Genomic DNA, 24,117 nt, shown 5'->3' with positions numbered 1-24,117 from the left:
GGTGTGCCTGTTTGCTTAAAGCGCAGTATTGGGGTGGAAGTTACCCGATTTTCCAGGTGTTGTGTGTCTCAGTTCCCCTGGCTAGGAAAAGGGATTCCCTTCCCCCTTGCACTTCCCAGGTGAGGCAATGCCTCGCCCTGCTTCAGCTCTCGCTGGTCAGGCTGCAGCAGCTGACCAGCACCGATCATCCGGCACTCCCCAGTGAGATGAACCCAGTACCTCAGTTGAAAATGCAGAAATCACCGGTCTTCTGTGTCGCTTGCGCTGGGAGTTGGAGACTGGAGCTGTTCCTATTCAGCCATCTTGCTCCGCCCCGCGATTATCTTATGTCTTGACCCTTACTGTTTTCCCTCCAGAAACTTCCTTTTCTTTTCACTAATTAATTAGAAGGGAGTGTCCCCCATTATCACCCATACCAATCCTACTGATCAGGAGTCCTCCCTCTTCCCATGCCCTGGGATGTCTACCCTACAAAGTTCTTGAAACTTACTCTTTTTACAGCACAGAGGGAAAAATATCTCGTCCTCTGCAGTGTCAGAGAAAAAACTCTTTTTAAGTTTTTTGAGAAATAATGACAAATCAACTTGTTCATTGTGTTCAAAATTTGGAATAAGCAACCTCCATGGTTTCGTTTCAATCCTCATTTCATTTCATGAAATGGAACCTGTTCGCTTTGCAGACTCCCATAGTATCTTCCCCAAAGTACAAATCAGAATAGCAAATCCAGGTTAAAGCAAGCTCTGTGTCGATGTGGAGCCTCAGACCAGACCCCCGACTCCTCCAAACCCCAACCCTGGTAGCCAAGGAAGGGAAATGCCTGTCATTTCGGGGGCAGGGACCCTCTGCGGAGATTTCTCAGTCTCCGGTCTTAATGAGTTTAACTCTAGAGATGGGCAGCTCCAGCCTCCCCGCTGAGCATAATTACTGTGATGGGGCACCTGGGGAGAGATTGTCACAAAGATAACTGGGTCTCAGGCTATTTAGCGCTTTACAGATGAGAGTAAGGTGGTGACTTGGAAAAACGAGGTCTGGTTCAGATAGGAAGACTGCGATGGTTCATCTTCCTCCCTCCTGTGGAAGCATACACTGTTGTGTTTTTAATTGATGTACGGGAGCCCAGGGCACAAAATGGACTCACGTGAGAAATCACAGGATACCAAGACCGGATGGCACTGGAGGGGTCATCTCGTCTACCCTCAGCCTGCAGGCAGGACTGCTTACAAGCTATCTTGGAAGGAGGGCTCACTGCCCTTTTCATCACTACCTCTGGAGGACCGAACACAGCAGATAACCAAGGGCTACCTGGGCACCAATGCACACTGCAAAGGACTATTTGTATGTGTTTATTCTGGCTCTCCTTGCTTAAAAGCCATAGTCAGGGTCAGGATCAGGTCCCCAACATGGGCAGCTTAGAGCAGCACACCGAAATGTCAAAAATTCACCGGACGGCATGAATATACTGAAGAATACACAAAGAAAATATATTGAATCATCTTGTACAAATTCACACCTCACCGAGGTGCTGAATGAGGAGAGTGATCTCTTAACCACGTCAAACTCTTCCTGTGAGTGCAGCAGGACGGGACAGGATTTCTGTTTTCCCCTAAGAAAAAGTTCATGGAGGACCTAAAACAGGGAATGGTGGAAGGGGGATTGGACAGCTGGTCCTGAGGCATCTAGATGCTGACATCCAGGCTCCTGCAGAAAGGAAGCACCTAACCATGCAGATCAGGATGAGGTAGGGGGTTTGGGAACTGCAGTCCCATTCTGGCTTTAGGGCTTCCCTTGTCTGTATTAATGTGATAACATGGAGAGGAGAGGTTGTGTTTAGGGCCCGATGTAGGTGAGCCACAGGGTGCAGGCTCCAGGAATCGGCAAAGAGAACTGTCCCATGGTGCTAGTCAGACTGGAGGACATCTGTCAAGAAGCCTGGGCACATTCCCATGATGCCAGGGCACAAGGGAAAGTTGTAGGGCAAATGGTCCCTGCTCCCTGCAAAGAACCAAAGTGGAGGTTTCTTTCTGGACTGTCCACACCTGAAGCCACTGGATTTCATATGTCTCTGAAGCCTCTAGAGGAGATGAGGAACCCCTCCTCTTGGCCAGAGATTCACAAACTATGACTCATGGGCCAAATCTAGCCTGTGGCCTGCTTTTGGACAGCCCAAAATGTTTTTATATTTTTAAAGAGTTGAAAAGAAGAAAGATATGCAACACAGACCATATCTGGCTCATAAAGCCTACGTTATTTACTCTCTGGCCCTTTACAGAAAGAGTTTACCAACCCCCGTCTAGGTCACTGATTCTCAAATTTCCATGTTCATAAAAACCACTTAGGGCACTTATTAAATCTGCAGATCACCCCAGCCAATATCTGAGTTAGTAGATCTTGGACTGGGCCTCCCATATCTGCATTCTAAGAACTACAGAAGCTAATTCTAAAGTAGGTGAAGCCTAAGAGAACCTTAGCAATATTCCCTTTCAACTAATCACTAAGTCTGTATTTTATAATTTCTATGTGGCCAGCACCCTACTGAGTGTGGTGGGAGACACGATTTGTGGATGATCACTCCACTCCATCACAGAATGCGCAATCTTATGTGGGGAGAGGAAAGTCCTTATATGAGTGATAACTCAGGGCCAAATGGCTTGGGGCCAATTCCACATCAGCTGAGAGTTTGGGTGCAGGGCCACTCGGTATCATTGTAGCCGCCCTGAAGGCAATCGGTGCATAATGAGTGTTTGAGAAACAGTAGGCAAGTTTGGGCTATGCAGAAGGTTTCACAGACATTTGCAAAGACACAGAGCAGGAAGGGGCTTTGGGGATGATAGCTGTGGAGGTACAGACAGAGAGCAGAATGGCCTGACTGTGAAGCGCTGTCTGGAGGGCAGCACTGCTGGGCTTCCTCTTCACAGCAAGAAATACTCAGAAAAGCAGCTTTTCTTCCTTACCTCCTGCTGAAGCCTCGTTAGATCCTAACCCATGGCAATCATGATTCTGTATCTTTCTACCTAAACTGCTTTTGCCACTTTTCACTCTTCCCTCCTTGCATCCACATATCCTCTCTAAATTCTTACCTCATTGAGAGTTTTTCATCATGCACTACAAATTTATGCCTTTATTTCTTTGCAGATGTTATTCTTGTAGACTAGATTGTTCTTTCTATATCGCCTTCTTATTTATAGAGAAGATTTTGTCTCGTATCCCAATACCCAATTTAAGCATCATATTCTCCATGAAGCGATACTTTTCCTAACCTTATTCCTTCTAAACAGAGTTCAGTTATTTTTTATTTTGCACTACCCTGGTATCTTGAACAAGGCAAAAGATAGGGCTTATATTGTATTAGAGCTCTTTGTCTTCATTTCTATCTTCTGAATGAGACTATGACCTCTTTGATATCAAAGACCATGTTTATCCACCTTCACTTCCTTGGTGCCTACGACAGTGCACACAGCAGTCATCAGTAAACATGTCTTCAGTGAATGATTGAATGATTTATGAGAAGGGCATTTTTGGCTTGGGGAAGCCCCTAAACATCAAAGGAGTATGGCCTTGCTGATGCTATCAACGAGACCCATACAGGTTCTTAAATAGGGGATGATTCCGTTTTAGGTTACTTAAAAAGAAAATATGCATGGGAAGTAGGAATCTAAAGATGATTCGTTGAATAGGTAGGAAGGCTGGAACTTCTCCCTAGAGGAATATAATCTCATACTTTTATAATAACTCCTTGGCATCCCAGCATCTTTAAATTCAATAAATATCTGCAGAGGAAGATCACAGGTGAGATCTAAGCTAGACACTGTCCCATGTGTATTGCACCTTGGCTGGGCCCTGTGCTATTTGATTACCTGAGATTTCAGATGGAACAATATGGGAAGAGCTGCTGGTGCCCTGGAAGTTCTAGAAGACTAGAATAAATTAAAAAGTAATAATAATTTTAATATCACCTACACCTCTAATCTCACAAATCTTTTAAAATTAGAACTTAAATCTGCCCACAATAGGATGTGGTCCAGTAACAACTTATTTACCTTAAGGACAAGAGCCAACACTACATGCAGAGAAACTGGAGAAGTTCTGGAGAACAACCAGAAAGTACAAAGACAAAGGAAAACAGGTCTATGGAAGTTCCGTAGAAGATGTTAAGAGGGAAGAGATGTTCTAACAGGCAACATGGGAAATGTCAATGGGCAAATGCCAGTGATGGTTGGGTTTCCAAGCCACAAAGAGGAGATTCAAAGTAGGTGGAAATGTAGCAATTGTTTTCCAATTGGTGGTTCCAGGATTCTGAGTTTTGTTTGTCAGGGGATGTGAGTATTATTTGGGGGAATATGGCAGAGCCAACTATCTGGACTCCAAGGATATCCAGCCAGGATTTTTATTTTCCTGACTCCTCACATCTTCATGGGACTAAGTGACAAATGCAGGCCATTGGAATGTGAACAGAAGTAGCAGGTGTCACTTTCAGGCGAGATGGTTAACTACCTAATGTGCCTTCCTCATACTCTCTTCTGCCTCTATAGCCACCGGAGAGGCCCTTGATTAAAGTTGGAGACATCTCAAGATGGGAGAAGCCCCATGTCACGGCTTGAGGGAGAGCCACCAGGAAAGCTGCCAGAAGAGACATATCTATATTGGTCTTAGCGTGCAGGAGAAATTAACTTTTATTGGATTAATCCTACGAGATTTGAGGCTGTTCCTTGTAATTTATTAATTCAGGGTAGGAGGCTAGATTTCCGGGAAATTTTCAAGGGGCTACCAAGTCACAGCCTAAATTAGCATTTTAGGCAGGGCACGAGCAGGATAGGAAGAGTCCTGGGTGGTCTTGGGGCAAATAAAAATGTAGGAGAGATCTTGGCCAGCAGTCCTTTTCCGCCATTGATTTTTGCTGGGGGCAGCAGCCTTCGACTCATTGATTTTAGCTGCTGATTAAGTCATGCTCTCCAGCCTGTCAGCAGTCACTTCATTTCCTTTCATCTCATGTTTTCACCTGCTTGAAGCTCCACAACAATCAGGATGTTGATTTCGCAACTGAACGTTCAGGAGGGCTTTAAAAATGGTTCCCATCCCTGCATGGCAGTTTTCAGCCCAGACTCTTCCTCTCTCCTCCAAGACAATTGTTCTCCGGGCTGATGCCTGTTAGGCACAGGAAAATGCTAAAGCCAGAGGCAGCTGGTCTTCACAGAGGCTACAGCAGGCCAGAGTTCCATCTGGAGGAAGCTGGAGACTGACTGGGAGTTACCTCAAGACCAAAATGCTCCTTTCTCTTCTGCAGAATGAGCTGTGAAGATACCCAAGTCCCAAAGCGAGATTTACAGCAAACAGGAACTAAAGAGCAGACGGCAGGAGGTAGCTCAGATGCCAAAGCAAGCCTCATTGTAGTTGAAGAGGGGGCACAAAACTAGAATCGAATGCGGCCCAGAGTGCTTAGAGTGGGAAAGAAGATTCGAAGCCTTGGGACAGATCTGTAAGGGAGAGAGGAGATGGAAATATTCTCCTTACTCACTTGCTCGCTCGCTCTCTTTCTCTCTCGCATCTGTGGTTGCTTAAAAACAAATAAACAAAACAAGATGGCTGCTGATGGATGGCTGTCCCCTGCACACCGGCAGAAACATCTTCATGCTAGGTTTGCCCGGCTGAACACATGCCACAGCTGATCTGCCTGTCGAGCAGGCCACACACCACTGCTGATCAGTCTTCACATGCCAATTATGTGATGTGGAGTGGGCTGGGAGGGGATGCACAGGTGGGGGGGCGCGGCTTGGCACAGGGAGGAAATCGCTCTTGGGATTCTTCTCTGTGCCCCTGCTCTCCTCTTTGTCCCTGCTAGGAGAGAGTGAGGGGACAGTGAGGGCTCCTCTCCTCCCAGCACCACACCATCTTATACATAGTGCCCCACTAGGCAATGTTTGGTGCCGCCTCCATCTGCCTCTGAGGAGGGCCAACAGAATCCAAACATGAGAACTTACGACAGACAGGAGATTTGTTCCTGTTTGTGGCAGATGCAAATTCTGTCACCAGGCTGGAGAAAAGCTGGCCACTGTGCATTCTTGTTAGGGTTTCTTTTTCTTTTTTTTTTTTTTTCAGACGGAGTCTTGCTCTTGTTGCCCAGTCTGAAGTGCAATGGTGTGGTCTTGGCTCACTGCAACCTCCACCTCCCGGATTCAAGTGATTCTCCTGCCTCAGCCTCCTAAGTAGTTGGTATTACAGCTGCCCGCCACCACCCCCGGCTCATTTTCTATTTTTAGTAGAGACAGGGTTTCTCCATGTTGGCCAGGCTGGTCTTGAACTCCTGACCTCAGGTGATCTGCCCGCCTCGGCTTCCCAAAGTGCTGGGATTACAGGCGCGAGCCACTGCGCCCAGCCTTTGTTAGGATTTCTGACAGGGATACAGATTCGTTTTGTGCCCTCTCTTTTCTTCTTCCCTATGTTAATAGGCACACCAGAAGCTTAACTCCCGTCCTCAAGGAGGTCAACTCCCTTGGCAGCCGAGCCCCAGACATACTGATGGTGGTGTGGGTAGGGGAGTGGCCAGCTTAGCACGTGTGTGTGTGTGTGCGTGTGCGTGCACGCACGTGTGTGGTGTTTAGTCAACACATCTTCTCAAGTTTTTGTTACCAGTTCGAGTAGCCGTCTGAGGGGCTCCCAGGGAAAGCTGGCAGGACCTGGCACATAAGAGAAGCCCCAGTGTCTAGATGGCAGTGTATGGAATGAAAAGCTCGTGGAAGGCCTGGGTTATTTTCCTGAGCCCACAGAGCAGCATACTCAATGCATTTCTAAGATTCTTGTCTTCTCCTCTCCAAACCAAAGTCGCATAGCAATGGCAGAGGTCCTCTTGTCCTTCCCAAACTCAACTCTTCTTTCCTCTCCGTAAGCATTAGTTCATGCATCGTACTTACCTGCAGGCCGGAGTCCAGCCTGCTCTCCCATCATAATCTCTTCCATCACCTTAGCCAGAGGGACCTCTTCCTTCCCTCTATGGACTTCATTGTCTGAATATCTCATGGAATTCTGCTGCACACGATACGGTTTGTGAACGCCACTAGATAATTAGTCCAGTGAGTTCAAGTCCCTGTCTTGCACAGTTTGGTGTTTCTGCACAGCGCCAATAATAGTGCTATTCAACTACTGGGCTTGAAATATATATTCACTAAAATGAGGGAGTTCTCAGGAAGTGGCAACTTGAAGATTTGCCCCTGCAAAGTATATGCCTCAGAAAAAAATACTAGTAACAAAGACCCTTACATGTACGCCACACTCCCTGCCTTCAAAGCTTCCTCAAGAACCAGGAAGTCCCGTTGACTGATCAGTTTCACAGTGCTTCCCTGGCCATTGCCTTCCTGCTGTGAAGCCATTGGTAACTTCCCTCATTTGCTATTATTTGTTACGGGCCCCAAAGTCAGAATCACTCATTGCTAAGTTTTGGTTTTCAGGCTCATGCAGAAGCATTTTCATTTGTGTCCTTTTTCATCTGACTCTTTAAACTAATCCTTCTTGACTTCAGATCTTTGCACAAACCTCCCGTGTCATCATCGGGGAGCTCTGGGCCCAGAGCAAAAGTAGGAGGCAAAAAGCCCCAAATCTGCACGTTTTATTTCATTGGTACATGTATTTAATCCATCTGCAAACTATTCATTGGATAGCATTGTAGGCTTCCCTCTCTGGGAACACTAAGGTATGTGTATTCAACAGTGGAAAATAAACATAAGATTTTATTACAAAGTGCCACTGCCGCTCCTGGCATGAGTAATTTGTGCACCTGCATTTTTAAAATGTTTCAAAGTTTTTCCCCTTGGTGGATTCCGTGGTAACACACATTAGCTTCCTGGCTGTCACAGCCTGGTTCTTGTAGGCTCCTGTGACTTCTGCCCATGCGATCCAGACGTCATTGTTTTCAGAGCAGATAGCAAACAAATGTGATGACTGCCCCTGTAAGCCTTTGAGAGTGCAGGTTCCTCTTTTGTCATGATAAATGCCTTCCTCCCAAGAATGAGCAAAGCTATGGAGTGGCTTAATCCCAAATCCCAAGAGGTAAAGGACAGATTATCAAGGGAGTAATAAAAGTCAGGCTTTATCCCCAAAAGACATGGGGATGGTTTTAGAGACAAAAGCTGAGTTGATCCCTTCTGCCATGCTCTTTGCCTTGTAGTCTGCTGTTTCTTAAGCACAGAAACCAAGTCACTTGCAGCTCCTCGCTGAGGTTCTCCAGCAAATTGGGCAACCCAGTATGATCCAGTCGGAACTGAGATGCCCCGTTAGTGATGGAACCTGGCTCCAGGGAGCTTCAGGTTTGGAGAATGGTATGCAGGCATTGGCAGGGGAGTGCACTATTACTTGGAATGGGACACAGCATCTTGGCTTTCCTTTATCTTTTCCTTTCTCTCTCTCTCTCTCTCTTTTTTTCCTCCATGATTCTGATTTTTGCAGGTGTCTAAAGTCAGCTTTGTGTGCACATTGCTAACTAAACAATTTCCCCTGTGATCTCTGTAATCTCCTGGAAATGTTCATTGATTCCTTCCAATGTCCCCCACAACAGCCCAGAAGACTAGCAATTTCAAGTCATCTTAGGCATGTTAATACTTTCTTAAAGTCATATTGCAGCATATTGCACACTTCTCCCTCAAACAGTGGGTCTCAGAGGAAGATGATAATGACCCACTGCTACATCAACTCGATCATTAGAGTTTCTGTCTCTCTAAGCAACATCAGGCAGATAACTTGATCTAAAGAATATTTATCTGTCCAATGCTGCAAATGGAGACAGAGAGAGCTCCACTGATAGAATCGCTGGGTGTGAAATCTTCATTGTTCAGTGTGATCGACAGCAATGGAATGCTTGTTTCATTTAAATAATACTGAGTTTTCCAACACTACACACCATCTGCCTTGGGAGCTGCCTGGCCCAGGCAAAGAATTTAATGTATGTGGCATTTTGAGTGGTTTAAATGCAAGTTTGTTCTGGTTTTAGTCCAAGGGGTGGTGGTGAAGTAGTAGGCAGTGTTTTCACTGCTGAGGCTCAAATTCTTCATTCTTGCTGTAGATGAGGCCTTCATTGGCCAACTGTCCATCTCTGAGCTTGAGAGTCCAGGAAAATAATTTCTCCAAGAATATAATTTTTTTTCTGGGAGAACAGGAAGAATCTTGCTTTGATGTGCTCTGTGATTTTGTAAACCAATACTTATAGTCAAGTCCCAAGTTTAAATTCTGGGAAACATTTCTCAAAGAATCCCCTAAAACTTTTGAACCAGGTTCTCTGGTTAGTTCTGCCTTCCATGGATGTATGGACCATTGTCTAAAAGGAAAGACTCTTTGAATTGTAACTAAAACCAAATATAAAATGCGCACACGCACGCACACACACACACACACGAGTTTATTTGGAGAGAAATCAAAGACTTATTTTGACAGAGACCACTTGTGCCCAGGTTGCTTGTGAATGTTATTTTGTGTAAAGAATACTACAAGCAGACTGGGTTGTTATGCCCAGACCGTTTATTCCCCGAAGAAGACCACCAGAGTCCAGAGTCAAAGCTAAGCAGCAAGGATCTTTATTACAGGTTCGAACCTGGAACTCTCCCTCGCTCGTGAAACGAGACGGGCAGGAGAGCTCCCCCACTCAGCTCCGAACAATGTTATATAGTCTAAGAAAAGTGGGCATAGAGTTATTATACAAATCAGATATATGATTGGCTAGTGTTTGAACAAGGCGATTTGGCTAACTATGATTGGTTCCTGCCATTTCTGATATTTTGGTTCAAACTTTGAGGCGGGAGAGCAGGTTTATGGCAGCAAGAGTTTATCTTACTTAAACACGTCTTGTGACCTTGCCTCAGAGCTTACAAAATCTCTGGTATGTGCAAAACAAAATCTCTGGTACGTGCAGAAAACCAGGTACTCACAGAACTTACGAAATCTCTGGTGTGTGCAAAGATTAGAGAGCAGAACAAGGGTGTAGCGGGTGGGGGGCGGGTACACATCTATCTTTGTGTCCTTTCATTTCCCCCTTCTCATAAGTAACTGGATGTCCAATCTTGGATTTCCAGAGTCTTATAATATAGCCTCACTTTCTGGGTGCAGGAGAGGCTGGTGATGGCTACGGAGGACCATTAGTTGGATGGTATCAAACCTTTCTCTGACAAATTGTAAAATTTTATTTACCACACAGGGGCCTATAGTGAATAGAAGTAGTAAAGACATTAGGGGGCCTAAAAGGGGTGCCAGAAGGGAAAACATTGAAGAGCTCCACCAATTGTTAGCGGCTGTAGTGAATTGTTGCTTTTTCATTTCTAAGCTTAGTTCGTGTAGGCGTTGGACTCTTTCCTCAACTAACCCTGACTCATTTATATAGAAACAGCATTCTTCTTTGAGGAACATACAGGTACCTCCTTTCTCAGCCGTGAGTAAGTCTAAGGCTCTGCGGTTTTGAAGGGTGACCTGTGCTAGGGAGGTGAGCTGCTGCTGAAGGGAGGCTAGGGAATAGGCGGAGTCTTCCATAGCAACAGAGAATTGTTGTAACAGCTTGTCGTTTTCTATCATGGAGTGTTGTAGGGCCCCTCCTGCTAACCCCGCTGCGACGACAGAGGTGGTTAAGGATATTCCGGCAATTAGTGGTAGAAAAACTGCTTGTCTATGTCGCGCAGTTTTAGTTGGGGCGGTCCCTGCCCAGCCTATGAACTCTGCCGGGGTTAGCAGTGTCAGTCGGGGAACTAGGGTAATAGGGATACACAACTGTCCGTCAGAGATGCTTTTGGACAGAGTTTTTAACAGAGTCATATTACACCAGAAGAACACACCAGGGGGAGCATATATGGGACTATTAGGGTATGTAGCCGATTGGTTACAGAGGCTGTTGCTAAATGCCGAATAACAATAGGGGTATTTCTCTTGGTATGGGTCACGGTACAGGGCCACATCGGGTATCGTGACTATCGATGAGTTAAAACCTGTATAGTTTGTGGGAGGGGAGGATAGAGGAACAGCCGTTAATGGTGGTCTTCCTAGGGTTGCACACATAAAGCAAGAGGACAGGTCGCCTAAACCAGTGAGGTTGGCGAATGCTAGCCCTTCCCGTAATAGAGTTAGCCAGGAGAAGGGCTGCAAGTCTTGTGATAGCTTGGTTTCTTGCCTGTGGATTTGTGTGTGGATTAAGGGTTGAATCTGGACTAGACTTCTCCACAGATATAAATGGCTACTGGGCCAGGTACTAGTTGATGAGTAATATACTCCCCCATGTTGTGGGGTTGTCCACCGAGAGTCCCATGGGTCTCTAATTATCCAAGTGTAAGTGACGGGAGACTCAGTTTTGTAAAAATACCACCCTTGTCGTTCTCTCCAGTATCAGACAGAGTGCGTCTTACAGTAGCTATATGGGCAACCTGCACTCTGGTGCCACCAATAATTTTTACAATTATATTCAGTTTGATCATATTCAAAACAGATCATGGGTATTGCTGGTTGGGCAATCTGGAACCTAGTGAAATTGAGATAAACTATAGTATTACACCCTGAGGGGGGACAGTCTGCGCTAGCTAGCAGTTTACCCACTTGGGGGGTTTCCCCGGGGTGAGTTTTGTTCTCATAGAGCCAGAACCTCCAGACATAGGGATTAGACGGCGCAGCAGTGAGGAGAGTCAGATGCATAAGGCATAAAAGCATAGGTAAGCTAGACATGGTTACGGCTATGGGGATGACGGCGCAGGGTTAGCTTTAAGGGATTGTTCTTAGCTTTGTCTACAGTCCATGTAACCGGTGCTCCAGACGGCTCGAGAAGGTCGGATGTTGGGTCCACTGGTTTGACGTGTGTGTAGTGGATCCACGAAGCGATGCCTTCTACTTTGAGAGCGGTGGGAGTAGTCAGGAGTACTTGCAGTGGTCCTTTCCACCTGGGTTGAAGAGTTTCTTGCCGGTGGCGCTTGACTAGGACCCAGTCTCCCGGCTGGAACGGATGAGGCGTCGGCGGAGGTCCTGCCTCGTACAGTTCTCGTAGTCTGGGCCAAATTTCCTGGTGAATTTTCTGTAAGGCTTGTAAGGAGAACAGGAGCTCAGAGACATTTTCAGTTTCAGGTTTGAGTAAGTCATCTTTTAGACTGGGGACCAGGGGTGGGGGTCTGCCATACATGATTTCATATGGTGTGAGGCCTAGTCTGTAAGGGGTATTTCGGGCCCAGAACAGAGCGTAGGGGAGAAGTACTACCCAATTAGCGCCAGTCTCCATGGTCAATTTAGTTAAGGTCTCCTTCAGAGTCCGATTCATCCTTTCTACCTGTCCTGAGCTTTGGGGCCTATAAGCACAATGTAATTTCCAATTTGCCCCCAGAATGGAAGCCAAATCCTGACTTACCTTAGCAACGAAGGCTGGTCCATTGTCTGACCCTATTTGGACGGGAAAGCCATACCTGGGGAGGATTTCTTCCAAAATTTTCTTTGCTACAACCTGAGCAGTTTCTCTCTTAGTTGGGAACGCTTCTGTCCATCCTGAAAAAGTATCTACAAAGACAAGTAAGTACTGATACCCATATTTTCCAGGCTTTATCTCAGTAAAGTCTATTTCCCAATAGATACCAGGCCTAGTTCCTCTACACCTAATTCCTGCGGTGGTCTGGGTTTGGGGGCAAGCGTTGTTTAGTTGGCAGGCTTTGCAATTTGTTGTGACATCGCTGGCCAGTTCAGCTATGCGCCTGATTCTAAACTTGGCGTGCCTGATTAAGTCCATCATTCGCCGGGCACCCAGGTGGGTTGTCCGGTGGATGTGTTCCAACACCTGCCGTCCTGATTTTTCTGGTAGGATGGTTTGGTCATTTATATCAGTCCACCACCCATTTTTAACCTGTTTTAGGGGAAGCGTGTTCATCCATTCGCGATCCTGTTCGGTATAGTCGGGAAAACATGGCAAATTTCGCGGGCCAGGATCGGGGAGCTGGAGCGCAAGGAGCTGACTGGGAGCTTTTGCTATGCTCCTTGCGGTTTGGTCGGCTAAGAAGTTGCCTCGAGCAATTGGCGTAGTTGGTTTCTGATGCCCAGGGCAATGTACGATAGCCAATTTCTTTGGTTTCCACAAAGCAGTTAATAGAGCTAGGATCTCTTGCTTGTTTTTTATTTCTTTGCCTTCGGCTGTTAATAGTCCCCTTTCTCTGTAGATGGCCCCATGTATGTGCGCAGTAGCGAAAGCATAGCGGCTATCCGTGTATACTGTTAGTTTTTTCTCTGCCCCTAGGGTGAGGGCCTGTGTAAGGGCTATCAGTTCGGCTCTTTGGGCCGATGTCCCTGGAGGCAAGGGTTCCGCCCAGATTACCTCAGTCTCTGACGTTACAGCCGCTCCTGCATACCGCTGGCCTTGGTGGACATAGCTGCTGCCATCAGTGAACCAGGTGAGTTCTGTGTCGGGGAGCGGACGATCTTGCAGGTCCTCCCGCACCCCATGCACCTGAGCCAGTATCTCAGTGCACTCATGGGATGGGGCGTCCAAGTCTGGATTTGGCAGCAGTGAAGCAGGGTTTAAAGAGGTTGGGGGCAGAAAAGTTATTCTGAGGGGGTTTAACAGCAGTCCTTGATAGTGGGTGAGCCGGGCGTTACTCATCCATCGGTCCGGCGGCTGCCGGAGGACGCCTTCAATGGCATGCGGGGTTATAACGCGCAACTCTTGCCCCATGATAAGTTTATCAGCGTCTCGGACCATTAGGGCGGTCGCCGCGATTATCCGGAGGCAGGGTGGCCAGCCAGCAGCCACTGAATCTAATTTTTTTGACAAATAGGCAACTGGCCTCTGCCAGGGGCCTAGGTACTGTGTTAACACGGCTTTTGCAACACCCTTACTTTCATCCATGTATAAGTGGAAGGGCTTGGAGACATCAGGGAGCCCCAGCGCGGGGGCTGATAACAAGGCAGTTTTGATTTGCTGAAAGGCCAGCTCAGCCTCTTCCGTCCAATTGAAGGGCTGCCGTTCCTTTGTTGCCTGGTATAGGGGCTTGGCTAACTCAGCAAATCCGGGTATCCATAACCTACAGAACCCTGCCGACCCCAGGAATTCTCTCACTTGCCGTGTTGACTGGGGTCTAGGGATGCGTAGGACTGTTTCCTTTCGGGCTTTGGTTAGCCAGCGTTGCCCCCCTTTTAATAGGTACCCCAGATAAGTTACCTCCGACTTGCAGATCTGAGCCTTTGTTGCTGAGGCTCGGTAGCCTAGCTCCCCCAGAGTCTTCAGGAGGTCCTCAGTCCCTTGAACACAAGTTTCCGGGGACCTGGCCGCTATTAAGAGATCATCAACATATTGCAAAAGAGTTATTTCAGGGTGTTGCCGCCGGTACTCACCCAGATCTTCATGAAGGGCTTCATCGAACAGGGTTGGCGAGTTCTTGAACCCTTGTGGCAGTCTGGTCCATGTTAGCTGACCGTTGATGCCCCTCTCAGGATCCGTCCATTGAAATGCAAAGAGTTCTTGACTTTTGGGAGCCAGAGGAAGGCTGAAGAAAGCGTCTTTTAGATCAAGAACGGTATACCACTGTTTTTTGGGATGTAAGGCACTCAGAAGGGTGTATGGATTGGGCACAGTGGGATGTATGTCCATGACCCTTTTATTAACTTCTCTTAAATCCTGTACTGGCCTGTAGTCCGTACTGTTGGGTTTACGAACAGGTAACAGTGGAGTATTCCAGGATGAGTGGCAAGCCCGTAGGACTCCCTGGTCTAGGAGTCGGCGGATATGGGGCGTAATTCCTTCTCTTGCCTCCAGGGGCATAGGATATTGCCGAACCCGAACCGGGTCCGTCCCTGGCTTAACTTCCACAAATATGGCAGGTCAATGTTTAGCTAGCCCCAAGCCCCCAGTTTCTGCCCACGCTTCAGGGAAACGCTGGAGCCAAGAGTCAATTCCCTGATCGGGGGGCTTTTGCTCTTGATGGAGTCGGTACTCATCTTCTAAGGTGACAGTCAGGATAGATATTGGCCTGTTTTGGGAATCAGTTATCTTGGGCCCTTCTGGCTCAAAGTGGATTTGGGCCCCCATCTTTGTCAGCAAGTCCCTCCCTAGTAGAGGGCAGGGGCTCTCTGGGATGACTAGGAAGGAATGGGAGACTTTTCCCGTTCCTAAGTCTACAGACCTCTGGGTTGTCCAGGGGTATTTTTTGATGCCTGTGGCCCCGTGCACCCAGGATGTTTTCTTAGACATTTTTCCAATTGGTTTGGTTAGGACTGAGCGTTCCGCCCCAGTATCGACCAAGAAGCGAACTGGGGACCCCTCCACTTGCAAAGTTACCCTGGGTTCGGGGAGGGGGTCCGAACCCCGTCCTCCCTAGTCAGAGTCCTGGGTAACGAGTACGGAGGTAGGGTTAGCTGGTCTCCATTTCTTTGGGCAGCCTTTAATCCAGTGGCCACGTTCCTTGCAATAAGCACACTGATCTTTTTCTAATCCTTGCCTAGGGCCTTGCTTTTTCTGCTTTCTGTTTTGGCCATTTCCTGCCTGGGGGAAAGCTGCTACTAAGACTTTGGTCATTTCTTTGGTTGCCTTGAACTGTTTTTCTTCTGGAGTATCCCTATTATTATAAACTCGCTGGGCCATCTGAAGGAGGTCCTGAATCTGCTTTCCCTCTAAACCTTCTAATTTCTGGAGTTTTCTTTTAATATCTGGTGTTACCTGGTTTACAAAGGACATTACTACCGCTGCCTGATTTTCCGGTGCTTCCGGGTCCATAGGGGTAAACTGTCTGAAGGCTTCCATTAATCTCTCTAAATACACAGCGGGGCTTTCTGTCTTACCTTGTAACACAGAATATACTTTAGCCAAATTGGTGGGCTTGCGAGCTGCAGCCCGGAGACCCGCCATTAGAGTCTGGCGATAAATGAGCAGTCGTCCCCTATCTTCTGCCATGTTGTAGTCCCATCTGGGCCGGGTCAAAGGGAAAGCCGCATTAATGAGGTCAGGATTTGCAGTTGGCTGGCCGTCATCTCCTGGAACCAGTTTTCTGGCCTCAACTTGGATTCTTTCCCGCTCCTCCGTTGTGAACAGGATTCGGAGGAGCTGTTGACAGTCATCCCAGGTCGGCTGGTGAGTAAACATGACACTGTCTAACAACGAGGTTAGATCTTTGGGATTATCTGAGAACCGAGCATTTTGGGACTTCCAATTGTATAAATCACTGGTGGAAAAAGGCCAATACATGAGACGGGAGAGCCCGGTATCATCAAGCGATCCTATTTCTCTGAGAGGCAGGGCTACAGTGGAGTCAGGGAGTCGGGAAGCTTGGTCCCGCTGTATGCGGCCTCGTGTTCGGCCGGCCGGCCCCCCCAGGTTACTTTCGCTCTCGGCTGCTTCCGCTTCTCGGTTTCCCTCTACGGAAGCACCACCCTGGGGGACTGGGTCCTGCGGGATAAGGTGCGGATATGGTGGGGGAAATGTGGTTTCTAACGTTAGGGGGTCCTGGCTGTCCGGCAGCACAGGGGCCGAGGGAGCAGAGGGAGTCTTTTGTCTTGTAGGTCGCGTTACTAGGACTTTGCAGGGCTCAGGGATGAATGGAGTTATCCAGGGTGGTGGGTTTTCCACAAGATCCTGCCACACTAGAATATAAGGAATTTGATCAGGATGTCCTGACTGCCCTGGCAGGAAAATCTTAGTTTTTACCTTAGTAATAATAGAGAGACAGAAAGTTCCTTCGGAGGGCCACCCTACGCCGAAAGAGGGCCACTCCGAACGGCAGAAAGTAACTAGCTTTCCCTTCTTTAGTTCTACGCTTAAGTTACGCCCCCGAGCCTTCACATCTTTAAAATTGGTAACAAGGAGTGACAGCGGCGTGCTCTGGTTGTTGCCCATCTTTGGACTGCTCCTACAAAGAGAAGGGGGGACGAAAAATGAGTGTGAAGCAGAGGGGAGTATCCAACAGGTCCGGTCCTAGAAGGGGAAGAAAAGGTTTTATGTTTCGTTTTGGGCTTACACTTAACACTTAACAATAACGGACAGACAGTAATAACGATGAGCATTCGCGAGCGCGTGTCGGACTTCCGACCTGAGTCAGACGGGGCAACCAAGGATGGAGGCCCCCAGATGGGCACTGGGGAACGTCTCCCACCAGTCCCGAGTGGCTGTCTTCTAGCGCGTCCGCCAAGACCGTGCCACTTACAGAACAGACCAAGACAGATTACAGATTACGGATTTCGCGAAATTTCAGGGAGACAGACAGAGACAAAGACAGAGACAGTGACAAAGCCGGCTTACCTACAGATTAAGATCCGTTGACTTGGGGGTCTGGTGGGCTTGGGGGAAATCCCGGATGAGCCCCCATTTGTTATGCCCAGACCGTTTATTCCCCGAAGAAGACCACCAGAGTCCAGAGTCAAAGCTAAGCAGCAAGGATCTTTATTACAGGTTCGAACCTGGAACTCTCCCTCGCTCGTGAAACGAGACGGGCAGGAGAGCTCCCCCACTCAGCTCCGAACAATGTTATATAGTCTAAGAAAAGTGGGCATAGAGTTATTATACAAATCAGATATATGATTGGCTAGTGTTTGAACAAGGCGATTTGGCTAACTATGATTGGTTCCTGCCATTTCTGATATTTTGGTTCAAACTTTGAGGCGGGAGAGCAGGTTTATGGCAGCAAGAGTTTATCTTACTTAAACACGTCTTGTGACCTTGCCTCAGAGCTTACAAAATCTCTGGTATGTGCAAAACAAAATCTCTGGTACGTGCAGAAAACCAGGTACTCACAGAACTTACGAAATCTCTGGTGTGTGCAAAGATTAGAGAGCAGAACAAGGGTGTAGCGGGTGGGGGGCGGGTACACATCTATCTTTGTGTCCTTTCAGGTAACAACACAGGAAGTAAGTGCCACATTCAGCCATTCAGCTGTGTTGTATAGTGAGTAGCATTTGATAAATATACCTTGTCTTGGATTCAATATTGCTTAGGCTCTGTCTACAGTTCTAGGCAAAGAAACTATTTGGACTAATTACTTCAACAAACCAGGGTAAGGATCCTGTATCGGTATAAGAAACTCTAACTTCAAATATACAACCCTACAATTTCAGCACCTTAACAGAATAATGGTCTATTGTTCCTCCCACCACTGTTTTAATATGAGTTGGGGGTAGTGTAAGGCTCTGCATCATGAAGTCATTCAGGGATCCAGGCTTCTTCCATCTTTTGTCACCTCCATCTTTACCATGCAGTCACCAAGATCACCACAGAAAACTAGGAGAGAAATAGAATGTGGAACCTGTACACTCACTCCTACTGTCTTGGTCCCAAAGACTCTCCTCAATACAAAAGGACTGGAAATGTAATCTGGGGCCAGTCTTTGCCACAGATGCCATCGCCTTCATTATCTAGATAGTTCATGTGAAAATATCCAGCTGCAATCATAGGGAATTGTTCCAGCTCTCTCCATCTCATTGTGTCTTGGAGCTGGTGGAAGGAACACTTACCAAGCCCCCTTCCTGAGGTGTTTCTTAGTGAGTACTAAGCCAGTGTCCTCCACAAGAGCGATGGCCTCATGGTGAGTGGTTGTGAACGGAGCTGATGATGTCACCATGGCATTTATGCCTGAGGTGTTCTTCTAGCAGTTTCAGTGACTCCAGTCTAGTTTAGTTATTCTTTAGAGTAGCAGGACTTCTTTCATTTGCAACTTGAAAAAAAAGTATAATAATATCAAAATTAGGCCATAAATATTGTTTTATTATATTGAAATAATAAATAAATTAGTAATCCTAACTTATAATAATTTTATAATAAATTAGTAAATTACTATTTTCTAATTTATTATAAATTAGTACAATTTATAATAAACTAATTTATAATAAATTGTTTATAATTTGTAATAAATTCTCAATTATAAATTTCTTATACAAATTTGTTATACAATAGTATACATTTGTTATATAATACCTTTATTTATATTACTTACACTATTTTTTTTACCATAATTATACAGTATTTATAAATTTCATTTATACTAACATAAAATATTTTATTCTAGTGTTAAAGGTGCTGTGTTCTGAATTTATAGCCACATGCAGTACCAAATTCTTTCTCATTGCTCACTGTGTAAGCATTTGGAGTTGCCTCTGACCTATCTGCTCCTAACACAATACTTTTGACCTATCGGACCTACATTGTCAAAAGTGTTAATAAATTTTTTTCAGTCATTCTGAAATATTTCTTATATGTGTGACTTGTCCTATTTTAAAATGGTAATAGAAAACAATAGAAAAATGGGATTACTTCAAAAATGTTGCTAAAGGGTATTTGAACCAGTTGGAGTAGAAGCTACCTCGTTGCGTTTATATGCATCCACTCCCTTGTGCCAGAGATAAATTTGCTGTAGTATTTGTCTCTATTCTAAGTGTGCTATACAGACAGGGGCCTACTCCTCAGGAGAATAACCAAGCCAAGGATGTCATGTTCCATCTTTGTGATGAAATGCAGATTGGTTGTTGAAAGGCAAATTCTTCATTTCCAAAAGTTGAATTTAAATGATGCTTTAAAAGATTTTAGCTAATGAAATTTAGGCCCCTCTCCTTCAAAAAAGAGGAATTTAAGAAAATGCTCTGGAACTTAGCCAGAGTATTTAATTTGGTTTCAAAATGCATACATTTTCTTTTACTTCATGATCTCGCCTTACAGTATTTTGTTATCTAGAGGCTTGCAGACAAATGTCAATAGCCTTGTTGAGTTCAGCATTACTGCCTGCTTGGTTTGTCTGATTTATTTCTGTGCTTCGTGGTTAGTTAAGCATAACCTGTGTGGTTTCTGGCTGTTCCAATAGTGAAAAGCTGTATGCACCAGGAATGGCGCTGCCACTCTGTACACTGCGGGTGAGCTCATCATCACTCCTACTCTACTTTGCAGCCCTTTTCTTCATCTTCTTTGAAATAATTTGTGCAAGAAGGGACGAAAGAGATGCCCTCTTCCTTTCCAACATTTCTATCAGTTGAGGCTGATTTTTCAGTCTGGACTCTGCTTAGGAGGTTTTAGGTTTTGAGGGGGTTGAAAGATTCTTCCAGGACTCACCAACTAGTCCTGAAAGACTTCAGTTTGGGGAAACCTCTTCCATCAGTTCCTCGCAAATGTCCAAGCAGGAAAATCTCACTTGACTCCCTTATTTCTGTTCCCCTGGCTCCGATGAGTCACTGCAGAGTTGGGTTGCTGTTATGGACTGGCCAAGGAGAATTAAATGAATGAAACCCTGTAACTACATTCAATATAGCTGCTCTCAAATAACCAAAGGCTCTTATTGGAGAGGTAGCCATGTGCAAAGGCAGATTCTGCTCCCTGAAGCTGCCAGACCTTTAGGAAGATGCAACAAATGCAGTGACCTAGGAGAGACAGTCACGTTCTTTCCTATGTGGTGCTGGAGAGGCAGGCATCACATCTAACACCTTCCAAGTTGTTTTGCTATAAACCCCAGTGTGGCTTTGGAAAATTGAATTTCAACCTGTCCCACACATTCCTCACCCTCAAGACTATGAGTGGAGAAACTGAACCCATGGATTCATGGTGATGATGGTTGAGGTAGAACGGGCTGACAAAGGTGGTTCCTGCATGTCCAGGTCTCCTCAATGCTGAGGAAGGCAGATGAAGCATTTGTTAAACTAATGTGGTGGCCTCCAGCGTACCCACCGGCCCATGCCATGGTTCTGCATAAATGCCCATGGGGAGACAGGCAGCAGTGATCCAGACACTGAAGGATGGCACTCCCTCAAAGTCAGATTGTGTGGCTCACCCTGGATGTGAACTTAGATGAGGAAAAAACCTGAATGACATTCAAACCCGAAGTGATTCCACTTCATCATTTTGTACACATACATTCATGATGTGCTATATGTTATATATAATTTACTAAAGCATGCTTTTAAAAATAGATTTGAGGAGCATGGAGACCCCAGAAGTGTATGTTATTGTACTGGGCTTGAGTTTCTCTTTCCCTCCCACAGGGGACCTCTGAGGGTCTATTTGAGGGCATGAATATGGAAAATTCAGCTCCAGCTCCTCCACCCCACTCCCTGAACAGCACTGCAGAACTGTGCTAAGCTCTTGTGGTTTGGAAAGAACAGATGCAAGAGACATAGTAAGTATAAAAGGAATTTGGGGAATGGGTCCTAAGAATCACCGTGTTTCCTATCACTCTCAGAAAATGCATCTATTTTCAGGGGGTACTGTACATCTGTGTGGCTCCAAACCACCAATTATTTTTCCAGGCAACATAATAACAGCTTTCTTCTGAAAATGCCAAACACTGAAATGAAATGCAGCTTCAGAAATTTTCACTTAAGTTGATTTGTTCCAATTACTCAGACCTGCTTTGCATCCCTGCCCCCCAATACATAAAAGGCAAGTTCTGTTTTTATCATCCTGTTCACTTTTTCCAGATAAATAGACAGGAAAGAAGGTAGGAAGGAAGAAAGGCAGGGAAAAAGGAAGGAAGGGAAGGAAGGAAGGAAGGATGGAGGTAGAGACAGAAAGAAACCACCTGAATTCTACATATCCTATTAGAATACAACCACCCAGGACAGGAAATATAATTGAAGAAGGCAAAGAGAATAGTGTCCCAGGGTATATCTGCACCCTTTTGTCTGTTTGGGCGCTGAAAGGTCACAGATATCACTGGCCTTCCTGTTGAGCCAGTCTGAATGTAATCTGTTGGGTTTGGTTTACTGAATGTATATGCACGTCAAAGATTGTGAGCATGGATTATTTATAAGATGTTCACTTCCAATTAGTGCGGCTTAAAACATGAGCTTCAACTTGGCATGCAGCAGCTGCGGCAGCCTATTCTGAGAAGGCTGGGCAGGTCTGGGGGTAAGCAAGCCTCTTGCTGAGTAATGGTGTGAGCCAGTGGCTAAGGTAGCATTTGGGAACAGCCCTGTTTTGAGACGGATTCTTATTTCAGATAAACAGTCCTGTAAGTTACATGATAAAATACATATAAGGGTACATTTTCCAGGGGCCACCCGGGAAGCAATGCAGACAGGCCCAGAGACGGTTAGGTCATTTTGACCCATTACCCCTTAAGTACTCACTTGGCAAATTGATGGAGTCTCATTTAGGACCCATGTCTGCCTTGGTGGAAACCCCATTTTGTACCTTGATGGAGACTCACAGATAGTGGCTTCTAAATTCCAAGATCTGGTATGAAGCAATAGCTTCTGGGAAAATCAGTTTAATTTACCTATTTTTTTAACCAAATCTAATTAACCAAATTTAATTAACCCATTTGCTGAGGTTAATGAAACCCTTGTTAACCTGACTCAGAAGGAGGCTAGAAAGGAGGGCCTTCTAGGCTGAGATTCCTAATAGGCTCCATGCCTCAGGGAGTCATGAATCGATCAGAGACAGGGCACCAGGTGCATGCTCTGAGGCTGCTGACTCTGTCCTGGAAGGCCGCAAGGGGCCAATGTGAACAGAGACCAGGATCAGAAGTGTGGCCAGCACTCTAGTCTCTCCTGAAGTTATTCAAAACCCGACTTTGTTATTTAGTCTAAAACAGAGTGGACTTCCAGAATCCTGACATGTTACACCGAAATTGCGGCCGGCCACTCCAACACTGAACACAAATGATTTGGGGATGATGTACACCGTCAATTAGCCGACCTGCTGCTCCATGTTACCAGGGGCCTCCTTCTCAGTCAATGGTATTGGCGAGGCAGCCATAAAGACCCAAAGCTATGACTCTCTTGCCTGAAGTTTAGTGTCAGTGCAGTGAACTGACAAGCTCAGCCTGTTTTGTAGTTGCCAGGAGTCACTGTTATAAAACTCCCCTTCATCTGGCATTGGCCAAAAGACCTGTCAGCTGACTCAGCCAAGAAGGTTTGAATATCATGAAAGTGGGTGCCCTTTCCCCCCTTGCAATGGTGTTTCCTTAGCAGTTCTTTATCCTGGCTGTGTCTTCTGACCCTTCAGGGACAGTTATCATGCTAAGCCCATCCTTGTCTGGAGGGTGGTTCATTTATTTCCTCAATGCAAAGCTTGTGCTCAGGAGGTAAAGAATGGACAAAACCTCTGCAGACATACAGAGAGAAGAGGCTAAATAGGCACTCTGCAGTCAGAGAACATTCTGTCAGGACACAGAGGAGCTTGAGAGCTCCAGAGGGCACAGTATCAGGAAACCATGGAGGTCTTTTCTTCTCGACTCAAAAGATGGTGAGATCAGCTCAGGACTGGCCTGGCCAAGTGAAAAGATTTGGAGACATCACACATTGCTGCATGCAATGAGCTCAAAATCTAAGGTTGAGAGAGAAGGGGTTCAAAGCGGCATGAGATGCACTTCCTCACACACTGAAAGCTGTTGCTTCCAATCAGACCCTCCATGTCGGTGACCTTGAGGTAAAAGGGCAGAAATACAAAGTGACGCATTTCTACTGCTTGAAAGGAATACATTTAGCAAGCCCCTACCTCCTTCGATCTTTTGTAGGAAGACTGTGCCAAATGCTAGATGAACAATTTTATTCCTGATCCACCAAAAGGGGAAGGAAAAAAAGCAACTGAAGCTTATAGGAAGGATTTCTGCAGAACAACGTCAGTGGGAAAACATTGTAACAAGACTTGGATCAGATTTACAACAGGAGCAGAGCTTTTTCTTTATTGATTATTTTAAGTCTTTTTCAAAGAATTTTCCTGGGACTTTAGAAAAACTCAGTGGAAGACATTACTTATTTGTTTATGGGTGGAGATGGCACTTTTTCTAAGAAATATATTTATTTCTAAGTACTATATAGCTGTGTCTATATATATACCTATATAGTACTACATATACTTATAACATATAAGTATATATTACATACATTATTTACTTAGAAATTTGTATACATATAAATTTCTAAGTAATATATTACTTAGAAATAGAATATAATTATATTAATTATATATAATTATATAAATTTATATAATTTATAAATTTATAAATATATAATTATATATAATTATATATAAATTATATAATATATATTACTTAGAAATATATATTACTTAGAAATATATATAATATTATATATGACACCAAACAGAATATATAATATGTAATGTATAAATATATAATAAATTTAATATACAAAATTATATGTTTATATGTAGTGTTTATATGTGTGTGTGTGTATACATATATATGTATACATATATATATATATATA

The 24,117-nt window shown here is 45.4% G+C and overlaps 1 long non-coding RNA gene and 1 pseudogene across 2 annotated transcripts in view; one reads left to right on the top strand and one right to left on the bottom strand.

Annotated features, from left to right (window-relative positions):
• Positions 1-21,293, top strand: part of LOC105465259 (uncharacterized) — a 36,245-nt gene extending 14,952 nt beyond the window's left edge. For both annotated transcript variants that reach the window (XR_977451.3, XR_977450.3), the window contains exon 3: positions 20,926-21,293. This is a non-coding gene — a long non-coding RNA (uncharacterized lncRNA). The remainder of the gene's footprint in view (positions 1-20,925) is intronic.
• Positions 16,894-24,117, bottom strand: part of LOC105465252 (WW domain-binding protein 2-like) — a 92,331-nt pseudogene continuing 85,107 nt past the window's right edge.

The sequence above is a fragment of the Macaca nemestrina genome, chromosome 19 (genome assembly GCF_043159975.1).
Source record: "Macaca nemestrina isolate mMacNem1 chromosome 19, mMacNem.hap1, whole genome shotgun sequence".
NCBI classification, from domain to species: domain Eukaryota; kingdom Metazoa; phylum Chordata; class Mammalia; order Primates; family Cercopithecidae; genus Macaca; species Macaca nemestrina.
The sequence above is the reverse complement of the archived record's forward strand: the minus strand, read 5'-3'. Positions and strand labels throughout refer to the sequence as shown.